This window comes from Patagioenas fasciata, chromosome 23 (assembly GCF_037038585.1).
Source record: "Patagioenas fasciata isolate bPatFas1 chromosome 23, bPatFas1.hap1, whole genome shotgun sequence".
Lineage (NCBI taxonomy): Eukaryota > Metazoa > Chordata > Aves > Columbiformes > Columbidae > Patagioenas > Patagioenas fasciata.
In genome coordinates, this window is record NC_092542.1 from 7,394,973 (window position 1) to 7,408,114 (window position 13,142).

Here is a 13,142-nt window from a genome sequence, read left to right on the forward strand (position 1 = left end):
CTGAGCCCAAGCAGCCACGTGTGCCCATCCCGGCATCAGGCGAGCCACTGCTCCGGCAGCGTGTGCAGGTGACCCAGCGCCATGCAACGAAGAAGAGGGACCTCCTCCTCTTCAGTTACACCTTGGTCATCGCCAAGCAGCAGTAATATTTTCAGGGCCCAACAGCCTTTCCTCCCAGGCCCTGGACGTGGCAGCAGGGCAGCAGGGCATGGACAGCCCAGGAGCAGCCCCAGGTGGCCGGCACCTGGTGCTGGATGCAGCCATGGCTGTGACCATGGCAGGGGGACTTGGGAGGGGAGCCAGCAGGCTCAGCCACCTCCAGGTCACTCCCTGCCATTCCTCTCTGCAGACGTATTCCATATCATGCACCAGCCTCTTGGAAAATTGAAAGGTCCAATGGTTTGTTAAAAACTACACGAAAGACATTATGTGGTGGAACCTTTTAAAACTGGGAGTCACACTTAGCAAAAGCCATTTGATTGATCAATACTAGAGGATCGACCAATGGAGCTGGGCCTGCCCAATCAGAAATTCTATGTATTGTAGAAGGAGATAAAGTCCCTGTAGTACACATGATATCATGTTAGGAAATACAGTTTGGGTTTCTCCCGCCTCAGGCAAAGGTAAGCCCATTCGAAGGATTATTTTTGCCCAAGGACGTGGCAGCACCTGGTGTGTGATGCTTAAGGATGGAGAAGTCTGGTGTGTACCTCAAAGGGATTTGATTTTAGGTGAAAATATTCAATACTGAACTGCATGATGTGACTTGCCATACTAACAGTGTTTAATAAGTGGCTTTCAGATCAAGACAGTGATGATGAAACCAGCACAGACTTCTTTGAGTGGCACTTGACAACTTCTTTGAAGTTGATAGAGTCTTTTAACCCACAAACAGCGGTCATGAGAGGCACTAGATGCATAATTTTTCCTGACCTGGAAAACTGTTGTTACAAATGACCTTAATGAACTTTTTCTGGGGATGATTAATGACTCCTGTGTGTATATATGTACATATGTATATACATACATATATACTAGTAGTGATTAATTAGATTGTATTGATAGATTATATTAATAAATTTGTATTGATAAGGTCTAAGTATGCCGTGAATGGCATGTTATAAGGGGTGGAATGTCCTGGTTTTGTTTCAAACACGTTTCTCTTGTCTGTCAGCTAAAGCTTTAATATTAGCTGATTTCCTGAAAAGCCACATCCGTGTTTTGATAGACATAGCAATGGAATGTGAGGTGACAGTGACAGGCCCGGGGCTGACAGGCTCTCCCTCCCCTAGGGGGCGCTCGGCTGCCACTCCCAGCTGACACAGAACCTTTGTCACAATGCCCGCTACCATGGTGGGGATGTGGTGACTCTGCAGGTGACAAGGACGCTGCAGGACTTGGTGACACCAAGCAATTTCTCAGTTCCCCAAAGAAGCTGAATTCTGCAAATCGCTGGTTTTGCTGTTGAAATGATGTCATCAGGTAGATGTTTTGGTGTAATACACTGAAAAACAGAGCAGAAATGGTGAAATATTCCCATATTATGCATGACCCCTGCGCCAAACCACCATGACAGAACCTAACTAGAGCTGCAGCTTTTTTTTTTTTAACTCTTTTTCTTTTTTTTTTTTTTTTTTTTAACTCTTTAAACTGGCAACAGGTCCCAGGGAACAGCCTTTGACACAGTCCCTCACAGCATCCTCACAGCTAAATTGAGGAGGTGTGGTCTGGACAATAGAGTAGTGAGGTGGGTTGCAAACTGGCTTAAAGAGAGAAGCCAGAGAGTGGTGGTCAATGGTGCGGAGTCCAGTTGGAGGCCAGCGTCTAGTGGAGTGCCTCAGGGGTCAGTACTGGGGCCAATATTATTCAATATATTCATTAATGATTTAGACGAGGGAATTGAGTGTACTATCAGCAAGTTTGCTGATGACACTAAGCTGGGAGGAGTGGCTGACACGCCAGAAGGCTGTGCTGCTATCCAGCGGGACCTGGACAGGCTGGAGAGTTGGGCGGGGGATAACCTGATGGAATTTAACAAGGGAAAGTGTAGAGTCCTGCATCTGGGCAGGAACAATCCCAAGTTCCAGTATAGGTTGGGGAATGACGTATTAGAGAGCAGTGTAGGGGAAAGGGACCTGCGGGTCCTGGTGGACAACAGGATGCCCATGAGCCAGCACTGGGCCCTTGTGGCCAGGAAGGCCAATGGCATCCTTGGGTGTATTACAAGGGGGGTGGTCAGTAGATCGAGAGAGGTCCTCCTTCCCCTCTACTCCGCCCTGGTGAGACCCCATCTGGAATATTGTGTCCAGTTCTGGGCCCCTCAGTTCAAGAAGGACAGGGAACTGCTGGAGAGGGTCCAGCGTAGGGCAACAAAGATGATTAAGGGAGTGGAGCATCTCCCTTATGAAGAAAGGCTGAGGGAGCTGGGGCTCTTTAGTTTGGAGAAGAGGAGACTGAGGGGTGACCTTATTAATGTTTATAAATATATAAAGGGTGAGTGCCACGAGGATGGAGTCAGGCTCTTCTCAGTGGCAAACAATGATAGGACAAGGGGCAATGGGATCAAGCTGGAACACAAGAGGTTCCACTTAAATTTGAGAAAGAACTTCTTCTCAGTGAGGGTAACAGAGCACTGGAACAGGTTACCCAGGGAGGTTGTGGAGTCTCCTTCCCTGGAGACATTCAAAGCCCGCCTGGACCCCTTCCTGTGCGACGTCACCTAGGCGTTCCTGCTCCAGCAGGGGGATTGGACTAGATGATCTTTTGAGGTCCCTTCCAATCCCAAACATACTGTGATACTGTGATACTGTGATGGAGCTTTCAAAGATTTAAACATATCCAGATTGTGCAAGTACAGTATAAAAAACATCCTCATGGAGGAATCTTTGCAGTTTAGGCTTAGTGTAAGTGTCTCATGTAATTGTGGTTTTTGTTTGGGCCTAATCTAAAAGGTCTGATGGCTTTCCTCCTTGTCTAAAGAAGAATGTGGTGTAAAATATAAATGGAAAATCCATCCTCATGAAGGGATCTTGGAGTTTTAGGCTCAGATTAAGTTTCCCAAGGAGTTGGGGTTTTTTTTGCTCTTCTGTGAAAAATATTTTGCTGTTTGTGCATTCTCAGAATGTCTCATTGGTGTGTGGAGACAATAGAAGTGTGATGTTATGTATAAAATTTTGCATTTGTATCTGTAAAGGGATTTTCATGTTCATACACATTCACGAATTGACTGATTTATTTTTCTTTTCTGTATTTCTGTTGTTTTCAGAACACACAGATGACAACGCCCCAGTGCCTAAGAACTCACCAGAAATTGTTGGAAGAATGACGGCTGGAGGAGTTAAAGCTCCCAGCAAAACACACATTTTGTAAGCATTCCTACAGCTTTGTATTCTTTGTGATGTGTTTCATTGTGCTTTAACCTTTTTTATGGATATTAGTTTACAGAGGCATTCAGATTGTATCTTGCTTATTAAAGTGGCTGTTAAATTTTCTTGTGATGGGGTAGATTTCAATGGATCTGACCCAAATTAGACTTAGATTTTTTGACCTATGTTTTTATACCTATGTTTTTAGGCCCACGTTTTTTGGCCTATAACTTTAGGCCTATATTTTTAGGCTTACATTTTATAAACCTACATTTTCAGGCCTACTTTTTCAGGCCTACATTTTTAGGAGGAGAGGAAGTGACCACCCCTCAGTCCTTTTCTCCAGGTGAGGTGAGAGTTCTGCGAAAAGACTTGAGTCATTGTGAAGGTGAGAATATTGTAACCTGGCTGCTCCGATGCTGGGACAATGGGGCAGAAACAATCAAATTGGAAGGTGGCGAAGCCAGAAAGCGGGGATCTCTGACAAAAAATTCCACCATTGATAGAGCAATTTCAAGAGACCCTGACATCACCACACTCTGTACCTGACTCCTGACAGCTATGAGAGTAAGATTTCCCTACAAGGAAGATTGTATATGCACTTTAGGGAAATGGTATACTATGGAGAGAGGTATACAGTTCCTGGGAGAACTAGATGTGTGAGAGATCATCTGTTTTGGATCAAACAACCCACAGGGGATGGACCCAGATAGAATCAATTGTACACGACCTCTGTGGCACAGATTTGTACAAAGTGCATCACCTGCATATGCTAAGTCATTGGCATCAATGATCTGAACAGCAGGAGTACAAACCATTTCTATCGCAATTGAACAGCTCGGGGAATTTGAGGACAGCCTTGCTGGTTCTCTACGGGCTTGTGTCTCTGCTGTGGAGAAACCGTGTGAAAAATCTGATGACCGCTTTGAAAAGCTGTTGCAAGAAATCCAAGAACTCAGAGAAGACACGTACCATTCGCGACCTGTACGAACCCATGTTTCAGCTGTTAGGAGAAGGCGTTTCCAACCTCAAGAGAGAGGACAGAGGCAGTCCACAAAAAGAGGTTCACTGTGGTTCTTCCTAAGCGAGCAGGGAGAAAACATGAATAGGTAGCATGGAAGACCTACCTCAGAACTTGAAGAACAAGTACATGAGATAAAAGGAAAAACTCCTAGGAAGGTGGCTGCTCCAGTTCACAGAAGGGGCAGAAGAGATTCTGATGCTCTTGAAGGAACCTCTAATTCACACCCAGAGACTGTGGAAAACAGAAATTAGAGGTGCCCTGTGTATCAGCACAAACTCCGTGTTCATAAATACAGTTTATTTGGCTTTTTTGTGTGTTTCTCTATGTATTTCAAAGCAGAACTTAGTGTGGCAGGAATAAATTGCTGGAAGGTTCACCCATGATTGTGGAACAGTAAGGCGACAACATTTGAATTTGTTACAGCTGCTGTCCCACTGTTACTATTCTACGTCTTGAATGTACAATTGAATACATGTTTAATGTTTTGTGAACAGATCGATGACTCTCCTGCACCTCTTTCTCTGGCGCAGCTTATTAAGGTATTACAATAAAATATAAGGTATATATTCTTGTCAAATACTTTAATACTTTCTGGAAGAGAAAAAAAAAAAAACAACAACCAAACCAAATCTGAGAGATTTGGGGAGAGTGACTGCTTTGAAATAATGTAATTATTTTTCTGTGTCATGCTTTTTGAAGGTCCGAGTCTCCCTCTAGTGCTTTGTCTTACCTTAGAAGTTCGTATACATGCATGTCACAATCAGGCGTTTCCTGCACTTGCTCCGACTCTCAATCACAGAGTTGTTCCCATTCCCATTCCTACTCGCCATTGCCGCCGTCTCCAAGATGAGGCAAAGGGAAGAGTCCTAACTATTATTCTAGGTCAAGATCGTGTGGTGATCACCACTCATGGTCAAGGTGTTCTTAAAAACCATGAAGTGAGAAGAAGCCAACGCCAGCACTGAGCAACTGTCAAAAGAGCTGCGGCCCCTCTTTGAATCTGTCGGACCATGTTCAGCTCTTTCAGGCTTTTTCACACTCTGTCAGGTACTGTTGGGCTCTGTTGGCCACTGTTGGACTCTGTCAGACCCTGTCAGGCTTTGTCGGGCCCTGTCAGGGTCTCTTGGTCTTTGATGGGCTCTATCAGGCTCTGTCGGGCTCTATGGGGGCTTGCCAGACTTTATTGGGCTTTGTCAGGATCTGTCCAGCCCTGTCAGATTTTGTAAGGCTCTGTCAGGCATTGTTGGGCTCTGTTGGGCTTTGCCAGGTCTTGTCAGTCTCTGTTGGGCTCTGTCGGGCTCTTTAAGGCTCTGTTGGGCCCTGCCGGGGTTTGTCAGTCTTTGTCAGGCTCTATCAGCCTTTGGTGGGCTCTGTTGGGCTTTATTGGATTTGTCAGGCACTGTCAGGCTTTAGCAGGCCCTGTCAGGCACTATCAGGCTCTATCAGGCCCTGTTGGTCTCTGTCCAGCCCTGTCAGATTTTGTTTGGCTCTGCCAGGCTCTGTTGTGCTCTGTTGTGCTCTGTAGAGTTTTTAAAGCTCTGTTGGGTTTTTTCAAGCTTTTTCAGGCTCTGTCAGTCTTTATTGGGCTTTGTTGGGCTCTACCCGGCCCTGTCAGACTTTGTCAGGCTCTGTCGGGCTCTGTCAGGCCCTGTTGGTCTCTTTTGGGCTTTATTGGTCTTTCTTGGGCTCTGTTGGCCTCTGTCGGGCTCTGTCAGGCTTTGTCGGGCTCTGTCGGGCTTTGTCAGGCTCTGTCAGATTTTTCTGGGCTCTGTTGGGCTCTATAGGTCTTTGTTGGGCTTTTATGGGCTTTGTCAGGCTTTATTGGGCTTTGTCGGGCTTTGTTGGGCTTTGTTGGGCCCTGTCGGGCTCTGTCGGTTACTTTCGGCAAAGCCCAACAGCCTGACAAAGACCAACAAAGCCCGACAGAGCCCGACAAAGGCCAAGAGAGCCCAATAAAGCCCAAAAAAGACCTATAGAGCCTGACAAAACCTGAAAAAGCCCAACAGAGCCTGACAAGGCCTGACAAAGCCTTACATAACCCAATAAAGTCTGACAAAGCCTGACAGAGCGCAGGCACTATAGGTATTTTTTGGGCTTTACTGGGGTATGCCGGGCTTTGTTGGGCCCTGTTGGGCTCTGTTGTGCTCTTTCAAGCTCTGTCAGGCTTAACTGGGCTCTGTCAGGCTCTTTTGGGCTCTGTCAGGCTTTGTCAGGCTCTGTCAGTCTCTTTCTGGCTTTGTTGGTTTCTGTTGGTCTCTGTTGGGCTTTGTCAGGCTCTGTCAGGCTCTGTCACACCCTTTTGGGCTCTGTTGGGCTCTATAGGTGTTTGTCGGGCTTTATTAGCTTTGTCAAGCTTTGTCAGGCCTGACAGAGCCCAAAAAGTCTGACAGAGCCCAACAGAGTTTGACAGAGCCTGACAGAGCTCAACAGGGCCCAACAGAGCTTGACAAAACCTTATAGAGTCCTACAAAGACCTATAGAGCCCAACAGAGCCCAACAAAACCCAACAAAGCCTGAAAGAGACCAACAGAACCTGACAGAGCATGACAGAGCCAGACAAAGTCTGACAGGGCTGGACAGAGCCTGACAAAGCCCAATAGAGCCCGACAAAGCCCGACAGGGACTGACAGGGCCCAACAGTGCCTGATAGAGCCCAAGAGAGCTCGACAACACCTGTCAAAGCCTGATAGGGCCTGTACAAATCCTGACAGACCCTGACAGGACCCAACAAAGCCTGACAGAGCCCGACAGGGCCTGACAAAGCCTGACAGAGCCTGACAGGGCCCAACAAAGCCTGAAAGAGCCCAATAGAGTCCAACAGGGCATTAAAAAGCCGTACAGAGATTGACAGAGTCCGACAAGGCCCAACAGAGCCTGACAGAGTTTCACAGAGCCTGACAGGGCCCAAAGAACCTGATCGTGAGTTGTAGTGTGTATACGTTCTTCTAGGGTAAGACAAAGCACTACAGGGAGACTTGGACCTTCAAAAAGCACAACACAGAAAAATAATTACATTATTTCAAAGCAGTCACTCTCCCCAGTTTTTTTCCTCTCAGATAGATTTGGTTTGGTTGGGGGTTTTTTTCTCTTCCACACAGCAAGTCCCAAGGGCTACAGGGCAGTATCAAACAGCAAGAAAATGTGATTTAGCCTGCAGACAGTCATGCTCGATTTTAAAATGCCAGTCTAGTCTATTTATCTTCACTACTTATTTGGCAATTTGTAGAGGACACAAAGCACTTGTACTGCAATCCTACATACTATTTAATCCGATATATTTAATCTTCCATACTATTTGATCAACACTTCCAGCCAGATGTCCTAGAAAAATCTTACAAATTATCACAGAATCACAGAATGAGAGAATCACAGAATGTTAGGGAGTGGAAGGGACTTCGAAAGATCATCCAGTCCAATCCCCCCACTGGAGCAGGAACACCCAGCTGAGGTTACACAGGAAGGCGTCCAGGTGGGTTTGAATGTCTGCACAGAAGGAGACTCCACAGCCTCCCTGGGCAGCCTGTTCCAGTGTTCTGTCACCCTCACTGAGAAGAAGTTTCTTCTCAAATTTAAGTGGAACCTCTTGTGTTCCAGTTTGAACCCATTACCCCTTGTTCTATCATTGGTTGTCACCAAGAAGAGCCTGGCTCCATCCTCTTGACACTCACCCTTTATATATCTGTAAACATTAACGAGGTCACCCCTCAGGCTCCTTTTGTCCAAGCTAAAGAGCCCCAGCTCCCTCAGCCTTTCCGCATAAGGGAGATGCTCTGCTCCCTTAATCACCTTCGTTGCCCTGCGCTGGACTCTCTCCAGCAGTTCCCTGTCCTTCTGGAACTGAGGGGCCACAACTGGACACAATATTCCAGGTGTGGTCTCCCCAGGGCAGAGCAGAGGGGCAGGACAACCTCTCTGACCTACTGACCACCCCCTTCTAACCCACCCCAGGTACTCACAAGGGCCCAGTGCTGGCTCATGGTCACCCTGCTGTCCACCAAGACCCCCAGGTCCCTTTCCCCTACGCTGCTCTCTAATAGGTCATTCTCCAACTTATACTGGAAGCTGGTGTTGTTCCTGCCCAGATTCAAGACTCTGCACTTTCCCTTGTTATATTTCATTAAATTTTTCCCTGTCCAGCTCTCCAGCCTGTCCAGGTCTCTGGATGGCAGCACAGCTTCCAGTGTCAGCCACTCCTCCCAGATTTGTGTCATCAGCAATCTTGCTGACAGTCGCTCTATTCCCTCATCCAAATCATTGTTGAATATATTGAATATATAGGCCCCGGTACTGACCCCTGAGGCACTGCACTAGATCCATGCCTCCAACTAGACTCCAGCCCATTGACCACAACTCTCTGGCTTCTTGCCTTCAGCCAGTTCACAGTCCACCTCACTATCCGGTCATCCAGACCGCACTCCCTCAGTTCAGCTGTGAGGATGCTGTGGGAGACTGTGTCAAATGCCTTGCTCAAGTCCAGGTAGATTACGTCCACCGCTCTGCCATCATCCATCCATCTTCTTATGTCCTCATAAAAGTCAATGAGGTTGGTCAAGCACGACTTCCCCTTGGTGAAGCTATGTTGACTGCCCCTAATGACCCTCTTATCCCTGATATGCCTTGAGATGACACTGAGGATACGTTGTTCCATCACTTTCCCAGGGAGGGCGGTGAGGCTGACCAGTCTATAGTTACCCGGGTCCACCTTCTTGCCTTTTTTGAAGACTGGAGTGACATTTGCTTTCCTCCAGTCCTCAGACACCTCTCCCATTTCCCAAGACTTGGCAATGATGATGGAGAGCGGTCCAGGAATGACCTCAGCCAGCTTGAGCTCTGACCAGGAACAGTGACCATATGTTGATAAAATCATCTCTAAAAGCTTCTAAACTCAGTTTCTAGAAATATGACAGATCCTGGCACCATGACTAATAGAGAGCTCTTCAGACTCCTGCCCAAGGGACTTTGTGGGATAGAAAACATCAGCTGCCCTGATTTTTTTCTTCACAAGCTTTTCCTTTATTATTTTTTAAAGAACCATTTCACATTATTCCCCGTATGCTCATTAGCATCATTCCTCCTCTCAAAGTCCCTCACCAATTGAAGATTTCTTTACAAACAAGTCTGATCTTTTAATTCCTGTTAAAAATTTGACCATGTCAACAAAATATTAGTGGAAGCCATCAGTCTGCAGTCCAGGTTAAAATCTTTCTGTGTATCCACATGAGAGAAACAAAAAATGAAATGAAGACAGTTTTTCTGACCATATTTGAGCTGTAACCCATGCAGGAAACTCCTGTCACCGAAAACCCTGGAGTCATCCAATCCATCCAATGACAGAGACGTGGAGTGGAACTCCTGCGGCTTCTTCTAGACAATCTACTTCTCCATTACAATCATATAAAGCAGTTACCTGGAATATGAAGGCTCCTTTGGACTCCTTTTATATTTCATCAATTCCTTCACAAAATCATTTGTAAACTCGTCAGGTTTAGACTTCATCTTTTCCCTGTTAAAATAAGTTTGACCTTTATTACAATTAAAGTTTGAACTTTATTATGAAAAGACACCAAAAAAACAAAACATGGTCAATATAAGAAGAGGCCACACCTTGAATCCTGGTGTCAGTTTTGGGCCCCACACCTCAGGGCTCAAAATGGCTGCACCAAGATCAGCTCAGGGCTCAAAATGGTGGCCCCAGTGGCACCAGAATCACCTCAAGGCTCAGCATTTCTGTGCAATACTCACAGTTCCCAGGCTGGTTTGTCACCTGCTGAGCAAATTGCCCTGGCTCTCATTGGCTGACCTTTTGGCATGGGGAGAGGAGAAAGAAAAAAATCCCATTCAGTTTATCTGAAAAGAAGGTTTTAAATGAAATTCTAAGGTTATAGTTACCAGTTGTGGGGGTTGATTTTCCTTGGTGGCCCAGGAGATGTGGTAAAGCCGCTTGTCTAGGAGCAGGAACCTGATAATCCTGGGGAATAAATGCAAACGCATGGAAAATAAGCCCTACTGAAATCCAAAAATCATGGTGTATATTGAAGTAAAACTTACCTTCTCTTCTGACAATCTGCTGATGGGCAGAGAGCAAGATCTGGAAAGCTCCGTGTTTGTCACCGGAGCAGCAGGAGGTGTCACGAGCGGTAGCGGCTGCTGCCAAAGCTGCTTACGGACCCTTTTTGTGCAGGCAGTTCCATTTCTGAAGTTGTTCACAGCCTAGAGGCAGAAAAACCATTTACCGAAAGGTAACGTTACAGAATATATTCCAGAAACTTCAGCAGATCTCCACACAAAAGCCTCTGCAGAGTCAAATTATTTGTGCATTCCTGCAAATGCTGTCAAACCTAAAATAAATCAACATACAGAGATAGGAACATGTCACATTAAATGTGGATGTTAAGGATTGGTATTTAATCCTTTATTTAATACTTTGGTATTTAAAGTCCTTCAGTGTTAACGCTGAATTTGAATGTGAAATAATCACTCTAAACAGAACTGTGACCTGAATTGGACAAATTGTCTCTAAATTTAGAGTTGTGACCTTCTGGAACAACAGATAATGTGTTTGAACAAGAAATTCGGCCTTAAGCAATTCAGCAATTCAACTAAAGCATCAGGAGAAACATCCGTCCAGTGACATGTTGGGCATTTATGTTCCTCAGATTCCAGTAATGCTGTCCTGATACCTGTGAAGAATTAGAGCCATCCGAGTATTTTTAGTCTAACTAAGGACATTTTGAGGATTCTAATCAATTATAAATGCACTTAGATGATTAATGATGAAATATGGTCTGGAATTAAGAACATGAAGGTATAAATGTACAATAGTGTAAAAAGTTTCTCATATACAACAAATAGCTATAGAGTTTTGATATTTTTGTTCTTACAACATTTGAAGATGTAGACTGGGCTGTGTCCTGGTGTTCTAATTAGTCTCATTAGAGGAGGCTGTGTCTGGATGTGTTGACTGGTCTTTTTTCCACCTTCTCATCCAGTGAGAAGTCACCAACCTCAAGGTTAATGTATAAAACACGTCTCAAAAGCCATGAGTAGGTAGGTTTGAGTTCTGGAGGCCTGAACCAACCCTCTCAGGGAGAAGAATGCGGGTTAAATGATATTTATTTCTTATATTTCTTTTCTGATATTTTAAATGATCTTGCCTTCTTATATTTCTACTTTCAGAAAAGCAGGTGTGATGCTTTGCATTAACAAACACATTCATCGCAATAACTGTTTCCACAGCAGGGAATAATGATGGCATCAGTCGTGATGTTTTTACGAATGAGACATAACAACCCCTCGGGAACAGGGTCGTGGTTTGAGGAGGAGGAGGGCGGTTCTGCTGGTAAAAATTGAGGTTTTTCCTTCTTCCCTCTCGCATAAGCTTCCCTGGAGGGCGGGATGGAAAATAAAAGAGTTGAAGGTGGGCAAAGGAAAGCTTCTCCAAGCTTTGGATTTCATCAAAGGGAGAGAATAGATGGAATTTTCAGATTATGAGACACTGACAACGCTTCTTCCCCCATACCTACAGGTGCTGTGCAACTTGCTGGCATTGCCGCTCATACACTCACACGTGGTTTCTGTCATTGCCTTTTGGGTCAGTCCAATTAATTCTGTACTTACACGTTAATAATCGGTATTGCGTATTTTCCGGTGTTTGTCAGCATCACACCCCTTGTACTGGGATCTTTCAGCTCCATCAGGAAACTCCTGGGAATTCCTGTGCTCTTTTTAATCCTGGGAACAGGCTCAAAAGTTTTGTCCTGTGACGAACAGAAATGCAGACATCTCTCATCTGAAGACCCACACTTGAAATGACATTTCAGTGATGATTTTAACTAGCAAAAGCTTTTAATCCTCTCCTTTTGCCAAGCATATGGGTTGCGTGAATATTCAACAAAAGACTTGTGTAACAAAAACACACGAATATCCAACAGGTGGGGTCAACAGGTCATCTTGGTTTTGTACGGAATCCTAAAAACTGCGAAATGTCATTAAAAAGAGTTCAAAACAGAAAAATTTCCAGTAATACTGAAATAGATAAACAAGCATGAAGGATCACAGGGGATGATCTACAGCCATATTTATTGTCTATGGAACAGAAAAAAGAAAAAAGAAAATTTAGAATTCCAGGTTGCCTTGTATTTGAAGGGCTCTGCAATATTGCTGGACAACCTCTGCATTTCACCCCAAGAGAAACAATTCTTCATAGGATAATATTAAAATGTAATATGATAATATTAAATTGAAAACTGAAATATTTCTAAAAGGCATCACCAGAAGTCCTCCCAGTCTTACACTTTTTGTCGGGCAGTTCTTTACATAGTGGCTGGGTTTTCCGCAACGGAAACAAGTGTACGATGGTGGAGGTTTCTTCACGTAACTACAAGTGTTTTGGGGAAAAAAAAGAAAAAAGTGTCACTCTTGTTAGAGCAAATGCCTCGACAAGTTTTCCATCATTTTCAGAGAGGAGATCTGACATGACCAACACTCACGTGGCTGGATTGTTTTCCCAGCAGGACTGGATCACCATGGCTTTTATTTTCTCTTCTTCAGAAGTGTTGGCTTCAGCCAGGTTGGCCGTCTGTTCAATGGGGAATTAACGGGGCGACACACACGTTATGTGTTTGGAACTCAAAACTTTTGTACCTCTGTAACTAATCCCATTTTCTTCCGAGCTACATGTAGAAAAATCTGTATTATCCAGTATTTTTAAACTCTAGATAATTTGAAGGAGAAGATCTCCACTGTCCATTTAA